The 26,977-nt window shown below is 45.0% G+C and overlaps 1 long non-coding RNA gene across 1 annotated transcript in view; it reads right to left on the bottom strand.

Annotated features, from left to right (window-relative positions):
* The window catches only part of LOC138641505 (uncharacterized), a 237,644-nt gene that overhangs the window by 197,468 nt on the left and 13,199 nt on the right, over positions 1-26,977 (bottom strand). The window lies entirely within an intron of this gene.

Raw genomic sequence — 26,977 nt, 5'->3', positions numbered from 1 at the left:
AGGCAGCAGTCATACATGTTCTAGTTTTATTTTCCTTAAGCAATCCTTGCAGTTATTTTCTTTGAAATAGAAATATAATTAGCTGAACGGGACCCACTTGTCGTGGGGTTGTGATCACCTTGCGAATGCACAACTTCCATTTGAGATATTTCAGGTTTATATATAAGTTATATCTTTACACTTTACATCTAATTAATAGGATTTATAAAATAACTATATTAAATGGCCATACTAGTAAACTGGATATATCTGGGTCATCTGATTACTAGTGATGAGCGAGCACTAAAATGCTCAGGTGCTCGTTACTGATGTCCCTAATGCGTGAGTGCTCGTCTCGAGTAACAAGTATAATAGAAGTCAATGGGAAACGTGAACATTTTTCCAGCGGACCTTCCCCGTAGGTCTGGAGTGGGCATTAAAACTACTGAAATGGATGGAAAAAGTGCTTAAATCGAATGGGAACAGCATAACGAAGATGACTCTCTGACTCCCAGGTCACTGCTGGGAAAAATGTTATCAGAGTATTACACGACTTTAACGGACTGACAATAAAACATCCAAAGCCGAAGATAAAATGGATTTGACAGGTAATAGTGTTAGAAAATATTCTTTCATGTATTAAACCTTTTATATAAGATAAAATCAAAAAGAGGCAAAAAAACCCTCTTCCACCCCTTAGGCTAAGCATTCACGGCATCTGTTAGGAATATCAGCCGTGGATGCAATCGTCTTCCTCCGGTTTCCAGATTTCCATGGCGGTCTGTCCGTGCTGGGGGAGCTATTGTACACTTGGATGGTGTGACTACACATGGTGGTTTCTAGTGTGTGGAAGTAGTGAGTGATGTGGGAATGATGGATGTCGTGCTTCCCACTTGTTTTGCAGCTCGGGAGACATGGGACGCTTTGTCTCCCAGTTGCCAGGCAACGCAGGACGCTGGCTTGTCTGGTATAAGACAATGGTGGGCATGTGTGCATCGTGCTGTTCAGGTGAACATGGAGTGGCTCCCTGGACATGACTGGGAGGAATGCGTCATCAATTTTTTATTTTTAGCATTGGGAGGGCTATTTAAAGCCTGCTCTTTTCCAGTACAGTGCTGTTTGCTAAGTTGCCTTGCATAGTGGTGGGGTGAGTTCTTGATGGTAAAGTTCATGTTGTTTCTCAGCAGTTGCTTATGGTCTTTTCTGGTTCTTTTTCCTTAGCTTTTGTTTTTGGGTGCCCTTTTGATTTTCGTTTTGGTTTAAAGCTGCTAGTGTAGGACTTACTCTGGTATCTTGACTCTAAGATTGTCCGCATCACCAGATGCCAGCTACCCAGCGACCACCGTCCTCCTTCCTTATCGGGAGTGGGCGAAGAATATCCGGGCCCTTAAGGACTTACCAAGCAGTGGTGGCTTGCACTAAGGGCGTCTTTGCTGGTCTCATGCGAGTTGCTACCAAGTAAATTAACTCGTGTGCATAACACCATTTTTCATAAAGAATACACATATCTAATAGGATGACGACAGCTGTCCAGACCTGCATCCCTCCACAATGACCATTCTGGAGTAATCACTGGAAAATGAAATCATCCTCAGAGACAAAGTGAGGGGCTACCCCCCGTAGCCCCCTCCCCCCCATCAGCTACAGCTTCCGCTTGTCTGGAAATGTCAGCTCATTGACTGGTTTGCGATCTTCCCCCACACTGGAACTCAACATTAGATATGTACTTGGTAAGGCTTTGTAAATAGCAGTGGGTAGAAGTTGATTATCAGTCACCACATGCCCATCGGTATTCCACTCAGCCTCCGCACATAAGAAGTGATGAGTAGAGATGAGTGAATATTTCAATGTTCAATTCAGATTGCAATAGCTGAATTTGCAATATTCGCTGATTAATTAGACGAATATTTGCCGAACATAACTGAACGCCATTCATGTCAATGGGAGGCAAAAACAAATACATGCACAACACCTTATAAGGGCCCCAAATGCTGCCAAAACACACGAAATGAGGGACAGACACCAGGAAAGTGGCCTCAATTCACCCACAGAACAAATTGTAGCATGGCACTGCAACAATCAGCCAGGCATGAGGTATCGGGGTCTGGGACAGCATTTGCAGCTTTCAATTAAACGTCACAGTAAGATGAGGTGGGTGAGGGATCAGTGTAGGCCTCCTTTGCTGGGAGCCCTGACATCACATGCAACACCTCTACCTTCTTTCATGCTGAGCCACACTCAGGTGGCACAAATGTCAGTTTCGTAGACTACCATTGTCACAAAAATTTAAGGATAGTAACACGGGCAGTTGAGTCCACTTCCTTGGAAGTGGAGGCCTGACAGTCTCAGAGTCCTGCTGCTACAGGCAACACGCATGAAGGAGACCCAAACAGGATTCGACACATTCAAAAATGAGTGGCAGACACCACCAAAGTGGCATCAATTTCACTACAGTAGAAATAGTATAATAGAGACCGACAGGTCTTCAACTACGCCCAATCCAGCAGATGGACAACCAACCAGGAGTGTTCCCATTTAAACAAATGAGGGCCTTACGCCATAGAAGTGGCATAAATTTCTCGAGAGTAGAAATAGTATAATAGGGATCAACAGGTCTTCCACTGCACCCAATCCAGCAGATGGACACCCAACCAGGAGTGTTCACATTTCCAAAAATTATTGGAAGACAATACAAAAGTGGCATCAATTTCACCACAGTAGAAACAATATAATAGGGACCAACAGGTCTTCCACTACGCCCAATCCAGCAGATGAACACCCAACCAGGAGTGTTAACATTTAAAGAAATGAGGGCCTTACACCACAGAAGTGGCATAAATTTCACAAGAGTAGAAATAGTGTAATAGGATCCGACAGGTCTTCCGCTACACCCAATCCAGCAGAGGGACAACCCAACTAGGAGTGTTCACATTTCCAAAAATTATTGGCAGACAATACCAAAGTGACTTCAATTTCACCACAGTAGAAATAGTATAATTGAGACCGACAGGTCTTCCACTATGACCAATCCAGCAGATAGACTCCCAACCTGGAGTTTTCACATGTTAAAAAATGAGGGCCTGATACCACCGAAGTGGAATAAATGTCACAAGAATAGAAATAGTGTAATTGGGACCGACACATCTTCCACTACAGCCAACCCAGTCCTTTTGTCATCTGTACCTGGCTATTTAATAAATGTATTTTTGACTATTTAAATCATACTTGGAAGTTTTTGTCATTGTTTTTCCTTCCTTGACTACAGCCAACCCAGCAGATGTAGCCCAACCATAACTGTTCACATTTCCACACATTTTTGTTAACATCAACAGCAGCAGGCACAGAAGCCACACTAAAGATATCACTAAGCGCAGTTACGTGACATTAATTTCTCATGTAAAGCACCATGGAATCAATGGTGCTATATAAATAAATAATAATAATAATTAATGCAGCACACTAAAAAATGCAATATCTCCTAGTCTGTACAGTCAGCGATTGGGGTGCAAAAGTCCTTGGAGATCCATGACTTCATTTTGATGAAAGTTAGGAGGTCTACACTTTCAGGGGACAGCCGGCTGCACTTATCCGTCAGGATATCACCAGCAACGCTGAAGACACGTTCTGAGAGCACGCTGGCTGCCGGGCATGATATTACCTCCGAGGCGTGTGAGGCAAACTCAGGCCACTCATCCATTATGGAAGACCAAATTTGTGAAAAGGACCAATCCCTCCCTAATGGTATTGATATTCAGTTATAGATACTCCAGCACCATCCTCTCCATTAGTTCATCACATGTAAGACTTGGACTCTGCTGTGCTGCTGCATTAGCTGGTCTAAAAAAAGGGTCAAAGGACTCACAGAAATTGCTTCTTCCACTCACACTACAGGGTGGGCCATTTATATGGATACACCTAAATAAAATGGGAATGGGCGGTGATATCAACTTCCTGTTTGTGGCACATTAGTATATGGGAGGGGGAAAACGTTTCAAGTTGGGTGGTGATCATGGTGGCCATTTTGAAGTCAACCATTTTGGATCCAACTTTATTTTTTCCAATGGAAAGAGGGTCATGTGATGCATCAAACTTTTTGAGAATTTCACAAGAAAAACAATGGTGTGCTTGGTTTTAATGTAACTTTACTCTTTCATGAGTTATTTACAAGTTTATGACCACTTATAAAATGTGTTCAAAGTGCTGCCCATTGTGTTGGATTGTCAAAGCAACCCTATTCTCTCACTCTTGACTCACTGATAGCAACACCACAGAAGAAATGCCAGCACAGGCTTCCAGTATCCGCTGTTTCAGATGCTGCACATCTTGTATCGTAAGGCAATTGTCTATGCAGTGAAAATACGAGATGTGCAGCATCTGAAACAACGGATACACTGTTATCCCTTCTGCATTCTCCTCTTCTTCTGGGACCACCATCTCCTCCTGCAGGCTATTCAATGCCTGCTCCAGCACATGGATGACTGGAATAGTGATGCTGATGACGGCGTCACCAGCGCTAACCATCTTAGCAGCCATTTTGAAAGTGTGCAGAAGAGAGCAGGAGTCCTTAATCTGTGCCCACTCCGTAAATGTGATATGCATCATGTCTGTACTGCATTAGCCCAGGATATATGACATGACATACTGCATCAGGGCTCATTGTTGCTGTCACAGTCGCTGCAACATGTGCAGAGTGGAATTCCACCGTGTTGGCAAATCGCATATAAACCTGTAAACTGGCACTGACAAAGACCTCTGTATCGATGGAAGTGGATGACCTTAAGGGTGCGAAAGGTTGAAATGAGCACACAGCTTCCATGCTTTCTAGAGCAGCTCACCCAGGCCAGGTTAGTAACGGCAAAAACGCTGTACCACCAGGTTGAGGATGTGAGCCATGCAATCTTTTACGTGACCACAATGGCGGTACCATGGGCTGGCTGCAGTGCTGATACAGGGTGGAGTACGGTGAACTGGAAAAACTGCTGGACCATGTGAGAGGTGCAGGCAGAGATGTCACGATAGATTGAGAAAGTTGTGGTGTGCTCGTTCTCAGAGTTTGGTCAAAAACAGCAGGCATTTCACACAAAAGAAGGAAAAGAGCACAAAAAGTCCCAAATAAAATCAGAATCATAATTTATTAAAATTTACATATAAAGCAAACAAATTATTGACAACAAAAATTGACAACAAAAATTCCTCCGAAGAAGCCCACGCGAAACGCTCGATGGGGCTGCACACTTAGGTTACTGCAGTGGAGACCATGGGTAAGAGCTTTATCTGGCACTTTCAGTGATGTTATCGGTGTTAAAAGTGATATACACCCTATTTTTAGACTGCTTGTTTTTTTCTGGTGGGATCATTGTGCTGCTCTGTTTGCCATAACATATCCATTTAACATTACTTTTATTCATATTTATTCCTGGTTATTGTGGTTGCAGTTTAAGCAGTATCATGTTCCCGGCCAACAATATATATCTTTTTTTAATATGTTATATATTTTTGGCTACACCAACATCATTTGATTTGGTGCCATTTACTGTCTTCCCATCCACTATAATACATGCGGTTCCTGGGTGTAACACCTGTGAAATCAGTTATTCTACTTTGTCTGTGAATTTTTGTTGTCAATAATTTGTTTGCTTTTTATGTAATTTTGAATAAATTATGATTCTGATTTTATTTGGGACTTTTTGTGCTCTTTTTCTTCTTTTGTGTGAAATGGCTATTTGAGAGTATCCCGTGCCACTGCAACACCCCTACCACGTGGTTTAAGGGAGATATTGAATTAGGAAATGTTTTGGTTTCGAAGTTTTTGTTTCTAAAAACAGCAGGCATGTCCGCTTCCGTTACAGCTGACGGCAGGCTCTCAGTCAGCGTGACTGGAGGGGATAAAGATCCCGAGATTCTGCAGTCGAAGACCTGCATCTCAATAGTTGGCACAGTAACAGAGGAGGAGGAAGAAGCAGCAGATGTGATTGATTGGGTGGCTAATATGTGTTGAGGTCCGCTGGTCCGTATTTTTGTGCAGTGGGATTCCTGCAGTAACGCATGTTGATTGCGCATGTGAAGGTTCATAGATGTAGTCAAATTATTGCACTTTTTACCTCTACTCAGTTTTTCATTTCAAAGTTGTCAGATTACGTGAGTTGACACATCCTTTGCAGTGTCAAAAAAGGCCAAGGCTAGGCAACCCTTGCCACCCCTGCGAGCTGCAGACATGCGGACTCTGCTGGTCACAGCCACAGTTGTGGCTGAGGATGCAATACTCGTCGTGACTGCATCACTATGGGTCTGCGATGTACGGCGCAATGTAACCTCCTCATTTTCCACCTCAGCTGTGTGCCTCTATGTTCACTCCAACTGGGATTTAACACCTCATCATCATCATCCTCTGTGTTATCACATTCCTCGTCCTTTGAGTCGCCATCATCCTCTTCCTGCCCTGACAGCACAGTACAGTCCACGTGAGCCTCAGATATCTGAGTCTCATCAGGATCACCTCCCCCCAGGGGTTAACATCTGATGACAAGGGTCAGGATGCTGTTCGGACCCTACTTCATCCTGCCGCGGATCCAAGCTAAAACAAATTTGGGCATCAGTGCAGATTTCCTCCTCTTGAATCTGTGAAGCTTTTGAATACACTTCTGATGACCATGGCATAGAATTTGTGAACTATTCAGACTCACCCATCTGTGATTCCATATATGTTACATACCAAAAGAAAAAAGCCCTAAATAAAGATACAATATAAGCAACTCAACACACAATATAGCACACCAAAGCCCCAACCAGCTTCAGTAAAGCAAAATGGGGAGAAAAGAGTATTTTTAGCCAAATTATTTTATTATCTGTAATATAACGGTGGGAGCGTCACTCTGTCCGAAGCCTTTATAGACTGCACAAGTGCGACGCACCGCGCCTGTGCAATCTGGACCAGAGTGATGCAGCCGGACTTACTTATCCCCCCCCCAATATACTCGCCATGGGGGCTCCACACACCCGTGTATCCCCCATAATAATATAGCAGCCATGGGGGCTCCGTGCTCTGCAGCTCTGGTCAGGGTAGATGTAGAGCCCTGCGGAGCTCCAGGACCTTTGATGATGTCACCAGCATGTGACCAGTGACGCGAATGGGCAGAGTCAGCCCTCGCTGTGCTGGCTGCAGGGGTGCTATATCCATTATAGCCAGCGCCGCACTCAGGCAGTAAGTTCAGCCACACTCACACAGTACAGCAACACTCAGCCGCACTCACGCAGTACATCCACACTCAGCTGCATTCACACAGTACAGCCACACTCACACAGTACAGCTTCACTCCCACAGTTGAGCCACACTCACACAATCGAGCCACACTCACGCAGTACAGCCACACTCAGCCGTCCTCAAGCAGTACAGCCACAATCAGCTGCACTCACACAGTACAGCCACACTCACAGAGTACAGCCACACTCCCACAGTACAGCTACACTCATGCAGTACAGCCACACTCAGCCGCACTCACGCAGTACAGCCACACTCAGTCGCATTCACACAGTACAGCCACACTTAGCTGCACTCACACAGTTCAACCACACGCAGTACAGCCACACTCAGCCGCACTCACACAGTACAGCCACACTCAGACAGTAGAGCCACTTAGCCGCACTCATGCAGTAGAGCCACACTCAGCCAAACTCACGCAGTACATCCACACTCAGCCGCACTCACACAGTACAGCCACACAGTACAGCCACACTTACGCACTAAAGCCACACACAGCCGCACTTACACAGTACAGCCACACTCGCACAGTACAGCCACACTCAGCCGCACTCATGCAGTACATAAAACTCAGCCGCACTCACACAGTCGAGCCACACTCACACAGTATAGCCTCACTCGGACAGTCGAGCCACACTCACACAGTCGAGCCACACTCAGGCAGTACAGCCACACTCAGCCGCCCTCACGCAGTACAGCAACAATCAGCTGCCCTCACACAGTACAGCCACACTCACAGAGTACAGCCACACTCACACAGTACAGCTACACTCATGCAGTACAGCCACACTCAGCCGCACTCACGCAGTACAGCCACACTCAGCCGCACTCACACAGTACAGCCACACTTAGCTGCACTCACACAGTTCAACCACACGCAGTACAGCCACACTCAGCCGCACTCACACAGTACAGCCACACTCGGACAGTAGAGCCACACTTAGCCGCACTCATGCAGTATAGCCACACTCAGCCAAACTCACGCAGTACATCCACACTCAGCCGCACTCACACAGTACAGACACACAGTACAGCCACACTCACGCACTACAGCCACACGCAGCTGCACTTACACAGTACAGCCACACTCGCACAGTACAGCCACACTCAGCCACACTCGCGCAGTACAGCCACACTCAGCCACACTCACGCAGTACAGCCACACACAGCCGCACTCACGCAGTACATCCACACTCAGCCGCACTCACACAGTACAGCCACACAGTACAGCCACACTCACGCAGTACAGCCACACGCAGCCGCACTCACACAGTACAGCCACTCTCGCACAATACAGCCACACTCACCCACACTCACGCAGTACAGCCACATCGAGCTGTGCACACGTTTATCTCTATATTGACCACGGAGGTTGGCATCCTAAAATTACGCAATGGCACTCACACTGAATATCGGCCAGCCGATAAATTTAGGAGGGCCATCAGATGGCCCTCATCCAGAATTTTTGGAGGGCCATCAGGTACTCACTCATACTTTTGGGAGGGCCCTCAAGCGGCCCTCTACCATACCTTTTGGAGGACTTTTTTTGGTTACAATAGCTGTAAACCCAGCCAGAATAATTTTCTGGGAGATCAGCGGATCACAGTGTCGCCATCACTATAAATGACCTGCCTTATAGGCTTTTTTTCTACATTTATAAACATTTTTGGCCAGCAACAATACTGTAAAAATCTGTAATGATTGCAGGAATAATTTTTGGGCAGATCGTTGGTTGACAGTGTTGCAATTTTTGTCAATTATCAGCCACATAGGCTTTTTGCTAATTTTTTAAAAATGTATGGCTAGCAACAATATGTTTGATGGAGAAGAGGGATGAGGAGATTGGGTCTTCCTCTCTGTGGTGACAGGGAAGTCTTTACTGTTGGGACTCTGACAGACATGGCTAACTTTAAGTACTGCTGTGTTTCCATGACCTATGTGTTATATTCAGTTTGTAAAACACTGATTCCTGGTTGTTCATCCTTCTCGACCCACGCTCCTAGGAGAACTCATAAATACACTCCTAAATTTTAGATGACCATCAGCTGGACCTCGCTCATACATTTGGGAGGGCCCTCAGGTGACACTCTACTAATAATTTGTAACTGCCCTCAGGCAGCCCTGTACTATTACTTTGACAGGGTCCTTGGGTGGCCTTCTACCAATAATTTGGGAGGGTCCTAGGATGGCCCTCTACCAATAATTTCAGAGGGCCCTCAGGAAACCCTCTACCATTAATTTGGGAGAGCCCTCAGGTGGCCTTCTACCAATAACTTGGGAGGGCCCTCAGGCTGCCCTCTATCTTTAATTTGGGAGTGTTTTTTTTTTTTTTTAAGAAAGAAATAAAGTCTACAATGACTACAGGAATAATTTTTGGGCAGATCATTGGTTGATAGTGTTGCAATTATTGTAAATTATCTGCTTCACAGTCTTTTTGCTAAATTTTAAAACAAATTATGGCCAGCAACAATACTGAAATATTAAAAGGAGGAGAGGAAGGGGGAGATGGCGAGTCCTCTTCCTTGTGGGGACAGGGAAGTCTTGACTCTGCCAGACATGGTTAACTTTATGTACCTTACCTTTCCTGTGTGTTATATGCAGTTTGGACAACACTCATTACTGATTATTCACCCTTGTGGACAAGCGATTCGAGGAGAACTCATAAATGCCCTCAATTATGAAATTTGGAGTTCCAGTAGCCAGCCTTCGCTTACTAATTTTGGGCGGCCAGCAGCCTTCCCTTACTCTTAAATAAATATTTTTGGACCACAACAAATTTGCTCATCCTCATCCCTTACTAGATCCATACGTAAATGTTCAAATTAAAAGTCACACAGAGTTAATAAGAACAACTTCCCGAATGGAAAAATAAGCAAAGAAATAGCATCTGTTACAACAAGAAAAGGTGCTGCTAACACTTTAGGATTTCTGATCCTCAAACTATCAAACATTTTGAAAAAAGCCCGTGAAAAGGATTCTTTAAAATTCTTGCAATACTGTAAACTATTGTGTCAGAAAATTATTTCTTCTTTCATTACAGCTTTTGAATGAAGCAGCAATGCATTTTGAAAATTTCACTTACCCTTGCTGGTGCACAGTGCCCAAACAGAGCCTGCTTTACAATGACACCCACAGAGCCTGACACTGCCCCTTACTCGAGCTGCATCTTATCCCTATGATAGTCAGAGCAGAATGGTGGTGCTAGCCATGATCTGGTGATTAAGCTTGACCTCCCAAAATTTGTAGTGAGAATTTTAAAAACAGTGGGTTCCTACACTGCTAAAACCTATGCACGTACTGCAAATCCTAGTAAATGTTTAAAGGAGGTATTGCAGAACACCCTGGATGAGACATAGAGGAGTGCATCAGAAAACATTGTTTTAACATTGGTAATGAGTGGGAGTTGTATAGTGGTAAAGCCGATACAGTATGTGCAATTCCTGACAAAAATTAGAAGGAGGCACAGCGATACACCCTGGAAGAGATGTAGAGCAGTGCCTCTGAAAACTTATTTTTACCATTTGGAAGGAGTGGGACTCCTAGACTGGTATAGCCAATGCACTATGTCAAAAGGCTGAAAAACATTTACCCCTGGTGGGTATACATATATGTAGGATGATTTTACAGGCATGCATTTAAAAATTATATAGTAGCGCATCAGACACACCCTTGAAAAATTAGGAGCAAGAGTTGGATAATGACCCTGAAGATATACTGAAGGAGGACACTAAATTGCAAAACAAGAAATGTATATCCTTTTTTGGGTAGGAAGGAGTGCATGAGATTATATCCTTAAAAAAATTAACATATTATTTGACTTTACGTTCTGTTGCTCTCATCTGGTGGTGTTGCAAAGTCTTGGCCAACCCAGGCCTTGTTTATTTTGATGAAAGTCAGCCTGTCTGCATTTTCATTTGACCGAAAGACTAAAAACCTAAAAACCTGCTCTGACAAAACACTAGTGGCAGGGAAGGCCAGCACCTCCAAGGCGGAGAGGGACAGTTATTGCCACGTGCCCAACTTGGATACCCAATAGTTGCACGGCACAGAGGAATCACGGTGGATACCGGTATGCTCGGCTAGGTACTCCTTCATCATCTTCATTAAGTCTTCCCTTCTTGTCAGAGAACCTCGCAAATCATGACCTTGGTGCTGGAAGACTCCAATGTACTGTCATAGACCTTTGATAGTGCTCTCCTTCCTCTGTTGGACCTTTTGTGTGTCTCCCTCCTCTATACTCCTTTGTTGTCCAAATAATTCTGACCTCTGTTGCCAGCATTATCAGATGGGAATTATTTGACCATTTCATCTACTAAAGCCTTCTGGCACAATGCTATTAGCCCTCTTTGCCGCTGGAAGGAGAGATGGAAAGTTCTCCTTGTAGTGGGGGTTGAGAAAGGTAAACAACCAGTAATAGATGGTGCCCAAAATGCATATAATGCGAGGGTCACGTGAAAGTCAGCAGGACATAAAGTCTGCCATGTGTGCCAGACTCCTAACAGTCAATAGTTCACTGTCCCCACAGGAAGATGACTCTCCATCTGCTCCTCCTCCTCCCTCTTCTTCTCTTCAGGCCATCCATGCTGAACAGATGAGAAGCTGGCATTGGTAGTACCCTCTGTAGCGAAGGTAACCATCTCTTGCTATTCCTCCTCCTCCTCTACCTTCTACTACTTTCTTCCTCTGTCACCACCTGGTCAGTGTGCACAGCTTTATTTTTGATTGTGAGCAGTGAACGTTTGAGTAGACATACAAGTGGGATGGTCATGCTAATTCTGTCATCACCGCTCTCCATCTTGTTTGATTCCTCAAAGTTTGGGAATACCACACAGATGTTTGACATTCGTGGCCACTCATCAGATCTGATCAGCTGTCCTGTGCCTCTAACAGCCGCAACAACAGGTTGTATCTACCCCAAAATGGTATCAATAAAAACGTCAGCCAGGCATGCAAAAAATACGCCCTCACTCAGCCCCATATCCTGAAAAATGGAGATCTTGGAAAATGGCAACATTTTTTTGTGTGCAAACATTGGATTTTTTTTTCACCACTTAAATGAAAAGGAACCTATACATGCTTGGTATTTACAAACTCATAATGGTCTGGAGAATCATAAGACCAGGTTAGTTTAAAAAAAAAAAAAAACAATTGTAAAATTTCACTTTTTTTGCAATTTAAACGCACTTCAATTTTTTCCCCGTTTTCCAGTAGAAAGTATATTAAAACCAATGGTGCTATTCAAAAGTACTACTTGTCCTGCAAAAATCAAGCCCTATCATGACCATATTGACCCAAAAATAAAAAAAAAGTTATGGCTCTGGCAAGACAGGGAGCAATAAAACGGAAACACAAACAAATGGAAAACCCAAAGGTCGTGAAGGGGTTAAACAATATTATAAATAAGAGTGAGACCCAAATATTCCAGAACAATGTGTGAGACTGTTAATGACATACACATAATAATTGCTGTAAGGTGGTTCTATAAGCTATTAATTCCAGGGTTGTAGTTATATTTTTTATTTTTTTTTTTACAAATGGCTTCTTTATTTTGTCCTAGTCTTTTGTAAATCAATAATGACTGTGTAATTCGTCCTTATTTCTCATCTGATGTCGGGTTTCCTTAATTTTAAGATATTTGTTATTTTTATATCTTGAACTGATACGTAAAACTGTAGAATTTTGAAGAGTTTCGATTTTCTCCTTTCTCTTTTTATGGCTTTATTATATATTTACAATATATATTACTTCTCATTGATTCTACCTACATATGAAGAATTTTACTGCCTCTGGACTTTTTTTTTTTAATAACATTTGCTTTCGGAGATATTTCTTATGTTTTTTTTTAGCAGACATCTTAACACATCCTGTCATACATAGAGATATTCGAGGCTAAATTATCCATTGGCTAAGACACATGATGGAAATATCTTGCTGTAAATATAATCCTATGGAAACAGATGGTAATCATATAATCTACATGAGTGTTGAAATTTGGAATGTTTAATACTATCTGAATTCAGCTTTACATTTTTTTTTAAATTAAATCTTTAATCTCATTTAAAAAGTTAAAACCAGTGAAAAAAAAAATGTGAACATATTTTCAGCTTATTGCGATCTTTTAAGGATTTATTAGGAAAATAGTATGTTTTCAATTTATAGTGAACCTCCTGTATGAAGCCATTGTCTTAGATGGGAAATTATCCAACCAATTACTGGTCAAACACCAGTGTAATGTTGCTGTCAGCATACTGGAGTCTGGTTCTAATTGGAGTGGTAATAAAAACATGTTCCTACTCATGTGGAGTGTATAGCTATAGCGTAGTTGAAATAGTTAACGGTTTATTTTACAGAACATAGCTCATTTTCATGCCTTTTAGATTACCTCCCACCCCAATTTGTTTTTTGTGCTTTCTAGATTACCCCCCTCAAAAAAAAAACAAACAAAATACTGCCATGGGCTTAGTATCAGATGTGGAAGCCTTGTGTGCTTCAGACAAAATTAGTTCAAGAGCTTTCCCACCAGCCATCCTTCTAAAAATGATGTATCTTGTATTTAAAGGGAAACTTCCAGCAGATTTATGCTGTCCTAACCTGAAGGGTCCCTTATTACATTGAAAAGAAACTGTACTTTTAGCAAACTTTGCATGCATCAATAGTACAAGTGAATATAAGAAACTTTGTAATATATCTTATTAAAGAATTATCTTTTCTCCACTTATGAGACACTTCTTCTCTTCCCTGCCTCCTGAACTGTGAAAAACCTCCAGCTCAACTCCATTTTATTAATTGCTAGTAAGAGTGAGGTGTCAGGTTAGACAGGGGAAGGAGGAGTGACGACTGGAGAAGAGTGAAAAAAACAGTTAGGGTATGTGTCCACCTTCAGGATGGCCGGCGGTTTAGTCGGAGCGGCTTTGCGGCTCTGCGCTAAGCTCCGCCCCTTCTGGGGACGCGATGATGCCGGATGTGTTCATAGCACACATCCGGGATCATCACACCCCTCGCATAGGGCCCTGTGCTATATCTTGCGGCGACGCAGCGTCGCCACAAGATATACGGACATGCTGCGATCTGAAAAGACGCGCAGCATGTCCGAAGTCGCAGGGCCGCCGCGTGCGTGTTACCACACCTAGTGGAGCCGGGATTTCATTAAATCCCCTCCACTATGCTGTAACATCTGGACGCTGCGTGTTTGACGCTGAGTCTCTATGCAGCGTCTAACACGCAGCGTTTACTGCACATGGACACATACCCTTAGAGGGAGACAAAGAAAAAAGCATGCTGAGCTTTCTAACCTCATCCCAGGGTTGGATTCACAACCATACAATCCAGAGATGCTATATACACTGATCAAAAAAATAAAGGGAACACTAAAATACCACATCTTAGATGTCTCTGAATGAAATATTCCAGTTTCAAATTTTTATTCATTGCATAGTGGAATGTGTTCAGAACAATAAAACAACAATTATCAGTGTAAATCAAAGTGAATATCCCATGGAGGTCTGGATTTGGAATGATACTCAGAATCAAAGTGGAAAATCAAATTGCAGGCTGATCTAACTTTAGTGGAAATGCCTCATGACAAGGAAAAGATGCTCAGTATTGTGTGTGGCCTCCACATGCCTGTATGAGCGCTCTACTGTACAACGCCTGGGCATACTCCTGATGAGGCAGCGGATGGTCTCCTGAGGCATCTCCTCCCAGACCTGGGCTGAAGCATCCTCCAACTCCTGGACAGTCTGTGGTGCAACGTGACGTTGGTGGAAGGAGCTAGACATGATGTCTCAGATGTGCTCAATCAGATTCAGGTTTGGGGAGTGGGCGGGCCAGTCCATAGCTTCAATGCCTTCATCTTGCACGAACTGCTGACACACTCCAGCCAAATGATGTCTGGCATTGTCCTGCATTAGGAGGAACCCAGGGCCAACCGCACCAGAATATGGTCTCACAAGGGGTCTGAGGATCTCATCTCGGTACCTATTGGCAGTCAGGCTACCTCTGGTGAGCACATGGAGGGCTGTGCGGCTCTCCAAAGAAATGCCACCTCACACCATTACTGACCCACTGCCAAACCGGCCATGCTGAAGGATGTTGCAGGCGTCAGATCACTCTCCACGGTGTCTCCAAACTCTGTCACATCTGTTACATGTGCTCAGTGTGAACCTGCTTTCATCTGTGAATAGCACAGGGTGCCAATGGCCAATTTGTCAAGCATCCTGCACGGTGTTGGGCTGTGAGCACAACCCCATCTGTGGACGTCGGGCACTCAGACCATCCTCACGGAGTCGGATTCAAACTGTTTGTGCAGACGCATGCACATTTGTGGCCTGCTGGAGGTCATTTTGTAGGGCTCTGGCAGTGCTCCTCCTGTTCCTCCTTGCACAAAGGCAAAGGTAGCGGTCCTGCTGCTGAGATGTCACCCTCCTACGGCCCCCTCCACATCTCCTGGTGTACTGGCCTGTCTCCTGGTAGCGCCTCCAGCCTCTGGACACTACGCTGACAGACACAGCAAACCTTCTTGCCACAGCTCGCATTGATATGCCATCCTGGATGAACTGCACTACCTGAGCCAATTGTGTGGGTTGTAGAGTCCGTCTCATGTTACCACGAGTGTAAAAGCACAAACAACATTCAAAAATGACCAGAACGTCAGCCAGAAAGCATTGGTACTGAGATGTGGTCTGTGGTCCTCACCTGCAGAACCACTCCTTTACAGGGGGTGTCTTAATAATTGCCAATAATTTCCATCTGTTGTCTATTCCATTCGCACAACAGCATGTGAAATTGATTATCAAACAGTGTTGCTTCCTAAGGGGACAGTTTGATTTCACAGAAATTTGATTTACTTGGAGTTATATTCTGTTTAAGTGTTCCCTTTATTGTTTTGAATAGTGCAATATTATCCAAAATGCTGCTTCTTTCTATATTCTATCTAAGGAATAAAGAGCAGGCACTGGTAAACACAGACAGAAGAGGGCCCTTGTGCAAGAATAATATATGGGCCCTTTGCAGCCCAATAGCTCATCATAACGCACAGTTCATCCTACTTAGGAGGTGGAAATGGACTACTTTACCTCTTGGGCTTCACAGGTTGCACCAATTTATGTCTGCCTCTGAGATCAGGAATCCATCTCTGTGTATGTAGACATCATAGCAGCTAGTCTTCTCGCACCAGCTCAGAGTCAATTGCAATTTAAAAGATAAAGCCTGCAGAGAGGAAAACTAGCAAAAATGCAGAATACAAGTAATACGATGGCTGTAAATAGTGTTATTCCCTATGTACATGGAGCGCCCCCAAGGGCTAGGGGTACTCGGAATCGGGTCCTTCGGTTCACAGGGGATGTCATGGTGGCTGACACGGTCCGTGGCCCTCGGGACGTCTGTGTAAAAGGGTAAGATCTTTAAAGGGATAAAGTTTGTGTTCGTGATGCCACCTGTGGTATTCAGTCAGGGTGACCGACGCTGCTTTAAGGGGTCGGCTGGGGTGATGTTATGACAGCTGGATGGTATACCTTCCCACAGGTGAAGTATGTCCCCAGGGCTTCCCACTGTGTAGATAGTGGATGGTGTGAGGCGCAGTGAAGAACGAGGACACAAGGTTGCAGTCTCTTTACCTTTTTACTGAAGGTTTCAGCATCCACAGTCCAGAGCACAGACCACAGGGCAGGCAGAGTCCAGCCAGTTTGGAGGCAAATCCATAGTCCCCTTATCCAGGTAGAAATCAGTAGCCTTCCTCTAGCGCCGTGTGTTGTAGTACCTTACTGCTAAGCTTCTCATAAGGTCCTCACAACTGTTGAAGATGTTCAGATGTTATGTCTCTCTCTCTGTCCATTAGATGGATAGGACAAACCCGTATGACTGGTAGCTTGAGGCTTTTTACAGGGACTCTATCATGCCCCAGCCTCTTGTGGGTGCCAAGTTGCCTCCTGGGTATAGGGCGGGCAGGTAACATGAAATTAGCTGTCCTGCCGGTCTCTGGAGCAAGGCATAAAGGACTGTTGCTCCCTCAGTGTTCCGGCTACCGGGATCCTGCGCCTCAGAAGGAGGCAGCCTGTGCAGGGCAGAAGTCCTCTGATATTCACTCCTTTTGCTACGACTTCTTCACCCTCTCTACAATACAGTTCTCCTTCAGTGTCTCTTTCTGGAAGCTGCTGCACTCAGGGCAGGCGCAGCTCCGTGTCCTTCTGTCTCGGCCTCTGACAGGATCCCACCCCTGTCAGGGACCAACTACCTGAGCAAAGATCAGCCAGCAACTAACTAACTTCCTATCCAGGCAACCAGTTTTACCTAAGCGTGACGAGTGCCCTAATAAATAGGAGCATAGCTCCCCCTGGTGGCATGGAGTGCAAAATGTGTTGTTTGTGATACCTGGATTCAGTTGTCTTTCATTGCCTCCAAACGTAACATCACTCCCCTAGAGGAGAATGACATTACTGCAACGACCAGGACCCTAGGGCGCTGCATACACCCACAATAGCTTATTCTAAAAGTTACTTGAAAGTACAATTATCCTTTAAACTATATTTTTCTCTTTACAGGGAAAGCATAGTTTACAAAAAGAGCAGACATGGGAACATGAGTCCACTGGCCTGATCCTTTTTAAATTAGTTTTACTATATTTAAAAGCAATGAACACCTTTCACTTTTTTCAATGTGTATTTGTTACCTGAATACAAAATTAAATTTTTTGTAATAGTGTCAACTCTCTCTCTTATCTCTCCATGCTAAAGCCTGGGCCATTTAGGGCTAGGAGTCCTACATAGCAGATCAGTGTGTGGAGAGGAGAGAAAGCATCCGTTTCTAGGAAGGGATAATTCCTCAGGGCTGTTAATGGGAAGCAGAGTACAGTAATTAGGCAGTGCAAGGGGATGAGAGCCTGTAAAGTGAGCGGCATCATCAACCAACAGACCTCACATTCAGCAAGTATTACTGGGAGAGATATGCCCACACGAGCCAAGTTTCAAAACTAGGAGCTGGTTACAATTTTGGCTTACCTAAATGCATCGTACTTGAGGAACACAGATTACCCTTTTTTCTGCAAATCCCTAACCTTAACCTAATTAAAGACCAAATAATTTTTCATTGCTTTTATTTTTTCCTCCTCTTCTATCACAAGCCATAACATACCAATTTGAGGCAGATGTTGTGATCATTTCTTATTGCATTTTTTGGCAAATTTAAGAAGACCAAAAATGTCAATTCGGAAGTTTCAATGTTATTTCTCGTTATGATGTTTACCAATCCGGCTAATTACATTTATTTGTTGACAGATCAGATTTTTATCGACATAATTATTCCACATACCGTATGTTTATTTCTTAATTTTTTGTAATATCTATATTTTGAATGACGGAAAAGTGGAGGTGATTTGAATTTGAATTTTAAACTTTTTAATAATTTTGAAAGCTTTTTTATTTCACTTTGTTTTTTATTCCCTTAGGGGACTTAAACCTTTGATTGTCTGATCGCTTATACAATATACTGCAATGAAACAGTATACAGTGGGGAAAATAATTATTTGATACACTGCTGATTTTGCAAGTTTTCCCACCTACAAAGAATGGAGAGGTCTGTAATTTTTATCATAGGCACACTTTACCTGTGAGAGACAGAATCTAAAAATAAAATCCCGAAAATAACAATGTATTATTTTTACTTACCATATATACTTGAGTATAAGCCGACCCGAGTATAAGCCGAGGCACCTAATTTTTCCACAAAAAACGGGGACATTTTTTTTAAACTCAAGTGTAAGCCTGGAATGCATTGTCCCTTCATTCCTATCACGGTATGTGTGACTCCTCATCCCCATCCTGGTATGCAAGGCCCCTCATCCCTATCCTAGTCTGCATGGCCCCTCATCCCTATCCTGGTATGCATTGCCCCTCATCCCCATCCTGGTATGCATGGCCTCCTCATCCCCATCCTGGTCTGCATGGCCTCCTCATCCCTATCCTGGTATGCATAGCCCCTCATCCCCATCCTGGTATGCATAGCCCCTCATCCCCATCCTGGTATGCATAGCCCCTCATCCCCATCCTGGTATGCATGGCTCCTCATCCCCATCCTGGTCTGCATGGCCTCCTCATCCCCATCTTGGTATGCATGGCTCCTCATCCCCATCCTGGTCTGCATGGCCCCCTCATCCCCATCCTTGTATGCATGGCCCCCTCATCCCCATCCTGGTATGCATGGCCCCTCATCCCCATCCTGGTATGCATGGCCCCTCATCCCCATCCTGGTATGCATGGCCCCTCATCCCCATCCTGGAATTCATGGCTTCCTCATCCCCATCCTGGTATGCATGGACCCTCATCCCCATCCTGGTCTGCATGGCCTCCTCATCCCTATACTGGTATGCATGACCTCCTCATCAATATCCTGATGTGGTCTGAATGGCTCCTAATCCCTATCCTGGCATGCATGGCTATTCATCCCTATCCTCGTATGCATGGCTCCTCATCACTATCCTGGTTTGCATGGCTTCTCAGCCCTATCCTGGTGTGCATGCCTCCTCATCTCTATCCTGGTATGCATGATTCCTCATCCCTATCCTTGCATGCATGGCTCTTTATTCCCATCCTGCTATGCATGGCTCCTCAATCCCATCCTGGTCTGCATGGCTCCTCATCCATATTCTGATCTGCATGGCTCCTCTTCTCTATCCTGGTCTGCATGGCTCCTCATCCCTATCTTGGTATGCATGGCCTCCTCATCCCCATCCTGGTCTGCATGGCCTCCTCATCCCTATCCTGGTATGCATAGCCCCTCATCCCCATCCTGGTATGCATAGCCCCTCATCCCCATCCTGGTATGCATAGCCCCTCATCCCCATCCTGGTATGCATGGCTCCTCATCCCCATCCTGGTCTGCATGGCCTCCTCATCCCCATCTTGGTATGCATGGCTCCTCATCCCCATCCTGGTCTGCATGGCCCCCTCATCCCCATCCTTGTATGCATGGCCCCCTCATCCCCATCCTGGTATGCATGGCCCCTCATCCCCATCCTGGTATGCATGGCCCCTCATCCCCATCCTGGTATGCATGGCCCCTCATCCCCATCCTGGAATTCATGGCTTCCTCATCCCCATCCTGGTATGCATGGACCCTCATCCCCATCCTGGTCTGCATGGCCTCCTCATCCCTATACTGGTATGCATGACCTCCTCATCAATATCCTGATGTGGTCTGAATGGCTCCTAATCCCTATCCTGGCATGCATGGCTATTCATCCCTATCCTCGTATGCATGGCTCCTCATCACTATCCTGGTTTGCATGGCTTCTCAGCCCTATCCTGGTGTGCATGCCTCCTCATCTCTATCCTGGTATGCATGATTCCTCATCCCTATCCTTGCATGCATGGCTCTTTATTCCCATCCTGCTATGCATGGCTCCTCAATCCCATCCTGGTCTGCATGGCTCCTCATCCATATTCTGATCTGCATGGCTCCTCTTCTCTATCCTGGTCTGCATGGCTCCTCATCCCTATCTTGGTATGTATGGCCTCCTCATCCCTATCTTGGTCTGCATGGCTCTTCATCCCTATCCTGGTATGCATGGCTCTTCATCCCTATCCTGGTATGCATGGCTCCTCATCCCTATCCTGGTATGCATGGCTCTTCATCCCTCTCCTATTATGCATGACTCCTCATCCCTATCCTTGTATGCATGCCCCCATCATGCTCTTTCGCAGTGTCTTGTTCTGACGCCAGCAGTGGATTTATGCTTGTAATCAGCACGAGGCAGGAATTTCATGCACTGCTTACAAGTAGAACACAGCTGCCAGAATACTCACTGCTCTCCATGCCGGGACTATGCACGTGGAGGTCAGTAAGTATTCATTGCTATTTAGTAGCATTCACAGTGTCAGCCGCAGCCGTTGGCTTCCTGCAGCGGCCGGGCAATAACGTGTGCCCGTTACTTAAGTGAATGAATATTCACTGTCCTCCATACTCATGGGAGTGGAGAGACGTGAATATTCATTTCTCTTAAGTAGTGGGCCCACGTGATCGCTCAGCCGCTGCAGGAAGCAGGTGGCTGCGACTACTGTGCCCGCTATGGCACAGAAATTAATATTCACTGCCAGCACAGTGAATATTCATTTATCTTTAGCAGCAAACAGCACATTCCTCCTGCTTTGCCTCCATCTTCTGGGACCGTTACTTGAGTGTAAGCTGAGGAAGGGGTTTTCAGCACAAAAAAATGTGCTGAAAAGCTTGGCTTCAGTATATACGGTACATAAATAAAATGTTATTGTATGAAATAAGTATTTATTTCATGCAATAAAATGCAAATTAGTTATAGAAAAATCATACAATGTGATTTTCTGTTTTTTATTGTTAGATTCTGTCTCTTACAGTTGAATTGTACCTACGATAAAAATTACTTGTAAAATCGGCATTGTATCAAATACTTATTTTCCCCACTGTATAGTGACGCGCATTGGACTGCATGTAAGGCTGATCTTCATAGGATTCCCATCATTGTGGACGCAGGGGCTTTCAGAAGACCCCCAGATGCTATGATAATCCATCGGCACTCCAGGATTGCTTCGCTGGGGGCCAATTAAAGCAGCGTACCCCCAGGGGTGCATGATTTAAAAGTCACTGTCCCAGCTCCTTTCGCTACTGTTATACGCAGCTGTATACAGCTGTATAAAACAGTCATCGTCTGCTGGAAATAGGGCGGATTAGCCACTGAGTCAGCTCCATAACCTTTGCAAGGGGTTATAGAGGATTTTTAATTATGAAGATGATGTCAAACTATATATATATATATATATATATATATATACTGTATATATATATCTATCTATACATATAATTGCCTAAGGGTTTTTCCGTCTGTCTGTCTGTCTGTCTTTCTGTCTGTCTGTCTGTCCTGGAAATCCCGCGTCTCTGATTGGTCGAGGCCGCCAGGCCTCAACCAATCAGCGACGGACACAGCGACGATGATGTCATAAAGGACGTAGACATCTCGCGTCTCTGATTGGTCGAGGCCGCCAGGCCTCGACCAATCAGCAACGGGCACAGCGACGATGATGTTATAATGGTTGCCATGGCGACGATGATGTCATAAAGGTTGCCTCGACCAATCAGCAACGGACACAGTATCGATGTAGATGTCATAATGGTTGCCATGGCGATGATGATGTCATAAAGGTTGCCTCGACCAATCAGCGATGGGCACAGTCTGCCGCAAATTCTGGAATCATCATTGTCCATATACTACGGGGACATGCATATTCTAGAATACCCGATGCGTTAGAATCGGTCCACAATCTAGTCTATATATATAATTGTCTAAGGGTTTTTCCATCTGTCTGTCTGTCTTTCTGTCTGTCTGTCTGTCCTGGAAATCCCGCGTCCCTGATTGGTCGATGCCGCCAGGCCTCGACCAATCAGCGACGGGCACAGTATCAACGTAGAAATCCCGCGTCTCTGATTGGTCGAGGCCGCCAGGCCTCGACCAATCAGCGACGAGCACAGCGGCGATGATGTCATAAAGGACGTAGACATCCTGCATCTCTGATTGGTCGAGGCCGCCAGGCCTCGACCAATCAGCAACGGGCACAGCGACGATGATGTCATAAAGGACGTAGAAATCCCACGTTTCTGATTCAGCGACGGACATAGTATCGACGTAGATGTCATAATGGTTGTCATGGCGACGATGATGTCATAAAGGTTGCCTCGACCAATCAGCGAAAGGCACAGCGACGATGATGTCATAATGGTTGCCATGGCGACGATGATGTCATAAAGGTTGCCTCGACCAATCAGCAATGGGCACAGTATCGATGTAGATGTCATAATGGTTGCCATGGCGACGATGATGTCATAAAGGTTGCCTCGACCAATCAGTGACGGGCACAGTCTGCCGCGAATTCTGGAATCATCATTGTCCATATACTACGGGGACATGCATATTCTAGAATACCCGATGCGTTAGAATCGGGCCACAATCTAGTATATATATATATATATATATATAGTACAGACCAAATGTTTGGACACACCTTCTCATTTAAAGATTTTTTCTGTATTTTCATGACTATGAAAATTGTACATTCACACTGTAGGCATCAAAACTATGAATTAACACATGTGGAATTATATACTTAACAAAAAAGTGTGAAACAGCTGAAATTATGTCTTATATTCTAGGTTCTTCAAAATAGCCACCTTTTGCTTTGATGACTACTATGCACACTCTTGGCATTCTCTTGATGAGCTTCAAGAGGTAGTCACCGGGAATGGTCTTCCAACAACCTTGAAGGCGTTCCCACAGATGCTTAGCACTTGTTGGCCCTTTTGCCTTCACTTTGCGGTCCATCTCTCCCCAAACCATCTCGATTGGGTTCAGGTCTGGTGAATGTGGAGGCCGGGTGTTATGGCTGGCAATCAGGCAACACAGCGTGCAGTAATCAGCGCACATACAGAGATCTGGCAATAACCAAAAACAATAGGACGAGCTCTGAGACGTGGAATCTCTGTAGACTGCAGTACCTGATCTATCCTCACACAACTATAAGCAGCAGTGGATTGCGCCTATCAACTACCTATGCAACTCGGCACTGCCTGAGGAGCTGACTAGCCTGAAGATAGAAATACAAGCCTGACTTACCTCAGAGAAATACCCCAAAGGAATAGGCAGCCCCCCACATATAATGACTGTTAGCAAGATGAAAAGACAAACGTAGGAATGAAATAGATTCAGCAAAGTGAGGCCCGATATTCTAGACAGAGCGAGGATAGCAAAGAGAACTATGCAGTCTACAAAAAACCCTAAAACGAAAACCACGCAAAGGGGCAAAAAGACCCACCGTGCCGAACTAACAGCACGGCGGTGCACCCCTTTGCTTCTCAGAGCTTCCAGCAAAAGATAATAGCAAGCTGGACAGAAAAAACAGAAAACAAACTAGAAGCACTTATCTAGCAGAGCAGCAGGCCCAAGGAAAGATGCAGTAGCTCAGATCCAACACTGGAACATTGACAAGGAGCAAGGAAGACAGACTCAGGTGGAGCTAAATAGCAAGGCAGCCAACGAGCTCACCAAAACACCTGAGGGAGGAAGCCCAGAGACTGCAATACCACTTGTGACCACAGAAGTGAACTCAGCCACAGAATTCACAACAGTACCCCCCCCTTGAGGAGGGGTCACCGAACCCTCACCAGAACCCCCAGGCCGACCAGGATGAGCCACATGAAAGGCACGAACAAGATCTGGGGCATGGACATCAGAGGCAAAAACCCAGGAATTATCTTCCTGAGCATAACCCTTCCATTTGACCAGATACTGGAGTTTCCGTCTAGAGACACGAGAATCCAAAATCTTCTCCACAATATACTCCAATTCCCCCTCCACCAAAACAGGGGCAGGAGGCTCCACAGATGGAACCATAGGTGCCACGTATCTCCTCAACAACGACCTATGGAATACATTATGTATGGAAAAGGAGTCTGGGAGGGTCAGACGAAAAGACACCGGATTGAGAATCTCAGAAATCCTATACGGACCAATAAAACGAGGTTTAAATTTAGGAGAGGAAACCTTCATAGGAATATGACGAGAAGATAACCAAACCAGATCCCCAACACGAAGTCGGGGTCCCACACGGCGTCTGCGATTAGCGAAAAGCTGAGCCTTCTCCTGGGACAAGGTCAAATTGTCCACTACCTGAGTCCAGATCTACTGCAACCTGTCCACCACATAATCCACACTAGGACAGTCCGAAGACTCAACCTGTCCTGAAGAGAAACGAGGATGGAACCCAGAATTGCAGAAAAATGGAGAGACCAAGGTAGCCGAGATGGCCCGATTATTAAGGGCGAACTCAGCCAACGGCAAAAATGACACCCAATCATCCTGGTCAGCGGAAACAAAACATCTCAGATATGTTTCCAAGGTCTGATTGGTTCGTTCGGTCTGGCCATTAGTCTGAGGATGGAAGGCCGAGGAAAAAGATAGGTCAATGCCCATCCTACCACAAAAGGCTCGCCAGAACCTCGAGACAAACTGGGAACCTCTGTCAGAAACAATATTCTCAGGAATGCCATGTAAACGAACCACATGCTGGAAGAACAAAGGCACCAAATCAGAGGAGGAAGGCAATTTAACCAAGGGCACCAGATGGACCATTTTAGAAAAGCGATCACAGACCACCCAAATGACCGACATTTTTTGAGAAACGGGAAGGTCAGAAATGAAATCCATCGAAATATGTGTCCAAGGCCTCTTCGGGACCGGCAAGGGCAAAAGCAACCCACTGGCACGTGAACAGCAGGGCTTAGCCCTAGCACAAATTCCACAGGACTGCACAAAAGCACGCACATCCCGTGACAGAGATGGCCACCAGAAGGATCTAGCAACCAACTCCCTGGTACCAAAGATTCCTGGATGACCGGCCAGCACCGAACAATGAAGTTCAGAGATAACTTTACTAGTCCACCTATCAGGGACGAACAGTTTCTCGGCCGGACAACGATCAGGTTTATTAGCCTGAAATTTCTGCAACACTCTCCGCAAATCAGGGGAGATGGCAGACACAATGACTCCTTCCTTGAGGATACTCGCCGGCTCAGATAACCCCGGAGAGTCGGGCACAAAACTCCTAGACAGAGCATCCGCCTTCACATTTTTAGAGCCCGGAAGGTATGAAATCACAAAATCAAAACGAGCAAAAAATAACGACCAACGGGCCTGTCTAGGATTCAAGCGCTTGGCAGACTCAAGATAAGTAAGGTTCTTATGATCAGTCAAAACCACCACGCGATGCTTAGCACCCTCAAGCCAATGACGCCACTCCTCGAATGCCCACTTCATGGCCAGCAACTCTCGGTTGCCCACATCATAATTACGCTCAGCAGCAGAAAATTTCCTGGAAAAGAAAGCACATGGTTTGAACACTGAGCAACCAGAACCTCTCTGTGACAAAACCGCCCCTGCACCAATCTCAGAAGCATCAACCTCGACCTGGAACGGAAGAGAAACATCAGGTTGACACAACACAGGGGCACAGCAAAAACGACGCTTCAACTCCTGAAAAGCTTCCACGGCAGCAGAAGACCAATTAACCAAATCAGCACCCTTCTTGGTCAAATCGGTCAATGGTCTGGCAATGCTAGAAAAATTACAGATGAAGCGACGATAAAAATTAGCAAAGCCCAGGAATTTCTGCAGACTTTTTAGAGATGTCGGCTGAGTCCAATCCTGGATGGCCTGAACCTTAACCGGATCCATCTCGATAGTAGAAGGGGAAAAGATGAACCCCAAAAATGAAACTTTCTGCACACCGAAGAGACACTTAGATCCCTTCACGAACAAGGAATTAGCACGCAGTACCTGGAAAACCATTCTGACTTGCTTCACATGAGACTCCCAATCATCTGAGAAGATCAAAATGTCATCCAAGTAAACAATCAAGAATTTATCCAGATACTCACGGAAAATGTCATGCATAAAAGACTGAAAAACAGATGGAGCATTGGCAAGTCCGAACGGCATCACCAGATACTCAAAATGACCCTCGGGCGTATTAAATGCCGTTTTCCATTCATCTCCCTGCCTGATTCTCACCAGATTATACGCACCACGAAGATCAATCTTAGTAAACCAACTAGCCCCCTTAATCCGAGCAAACAAGTCAGAAATCAATGGCAAGGGATACTGAAACTTAACAGTGATCTTATTAAGAAGGCGGTAATCAATACACGGTCTTAGCGAACCATCCTTCTTGG

Source organism: Ranitomeya imitator, chromosome 6 (assembly GCF_032444005.1).
Source record: "Ranitomeya imitator isolate aRanImi1 chromosome 6, aRanImi1.pri, whole genome shotgun sequence".
NCBI lineage: Eukaryota > Metazoa > Chordata > Amphibia > Anura > Dendrobatidae > Ranitomeya > Ranitomeya imitator.
Note: the sequence above shows the minus strand (reverse complement) of the source record. Positions and strands in the feature narration are given on the sequence as shown.